The sequence below is a fragment of the Oxyura jamaicensis genome, chromosome 25 (assembly GCF_011077185.1).
Source record: "Oxyura jamaicensis isolate SHBP4307 breed ruddy duck chromosome 25, BPBGC_Ojam_1.0, whole genome shotgun sequence".
NCBI classification, from domain to species: domain Eukaryota; kingdom Metazoa; phylum Chordata; class Aves; order Anseriformes; family Anatidae; genus Oxyura; species Oxyura jamaicensis.
Window position 1 is genome coordinate 1663714 of NC_048917.1, and position 1335 is coordinate 1665048.

The following is a 1335-nucleotide window of genomic DNA, read 5'->3' on the forward strand; positions in this document are numbered from 1 at the left end:
CCCCCCCCCCCCCCCTCCGCGACCAGCGCCACGAAAATCCCGGGGCTGCTGCGGCGGCGGCGGCGGCCGAGGAGGAGGAGGAGGAGGCGGAGGAAGAGGAGGAGGAGGAGGAGGAGGAGGCGGAGGAAGCCCCGGCTCCCAGCGGAGCGGCCCCCAAGGCCCCGCCGCTCCCCGGACCCCCCCCCGGCCTCCCCCTCCGCTTTTCCCGGTCCCCCCCCCGCCCTCCCATTGTCTCCCATCCGCGCTCCCGGAGCCCCTCCGGGGCTTGGGGACCCCATTGTCCGCCCCATTGTCCCCCCCCCCCGACAACCGCTTGCTGCGGGGATGGGAAGGGCAAGGGGGGGGGTCCTGGCTCTGCCTCCCCCCCACCCCCCCCAGCTGGGGACTTTGGGGTGCAGGTCGCCAGCGCGCCCCTGGAGCCCACCAGGAGCTTGTGGCGGGGGTGCGCGTGTCCCCAAGCGTCCCCCCTTTTAGGGTGGGGCGAACCCAGGGGAGGTTCAGGTTCAGGAAATTTGGGGAAATTTCTTCTCGATGAGCGGCCGGGCCTTGGGATGGGTTGCCCGGGGAGGTGGTGGCATCGCCGTCCCCGAGGGGGGGTTAAGGAGAGGTTGGACGTGGTGCTTGGGGACAGGGGTTAGGGTGTGATGTTATTTAGTGGGGTATTATTTAGTGGGAAAGGGGACGGCTGGGCCAGATGAGCTGGGAGCTGTTTTCCGACCCTAATGAAATGAGGATTCCCCCAGAGAGGGGTGACCCTGCAAGGGAACTGGCCCATCGGGGCCGCACTCCTGCTCCCAGCCTTTGTGCCAGGCCTGGGCGCTTTGGGGTGAGGACGTGTGTGTGAATAAATGTCCCCCCCATCCTCGAACGTGTCCCCCCCCCGTGAAAGCTGGGTCTGTCACCCGCCTCCAGCACTGTCCCCGGGATGCTTGGGTATGGCCGGGGCATCCCAGGCGCGGGTTGTGGTTTTGGGGGGCCAGCCCTAAGCTGGGGGGGAGCACCTTGAAGCCCCCCCCCCCCAGCCCTGCTCCTGGCAGCCGCAGGGATGAGGGGTGCACATGGATGGATGTGGGGGGGGGGACACACACCAAGAGGGACGAAAGGGGACAGAGGAAGGGGTGATGCAGGATGGCACATGCTGGAGAAGGAACCTGGGGGGACCGACAGGGATGGAGCCAGGCCCCGTGGGAGCCCCTGCAGCACTGGGGGGGGTGGGGGGGGGGAGGCAGCAGGGACAGAGCCGAGCCCTACAGGAGCCCCAGTTCCAGGAGCAGGGGTCCCCACCGGGGCAACTGGGGCCAAGCATTCAGGAGCAGCCCCCCCCCCCCCCCCCCC

At 69.3% G+C, this 1335-nt stretch overlaps 1 long non-coding RNA gene across 1 annotated transcript in view; it reads left to right on the top strand.

The window, feature by feature from the left end:
- LOC118178260 overlaps positions 1 to 1335 on the top strand; it is a 6064-nt gene that overhangs the window by 808 nt on the left and 3921 nt on the right. The window lies entirely within an intron of this gene.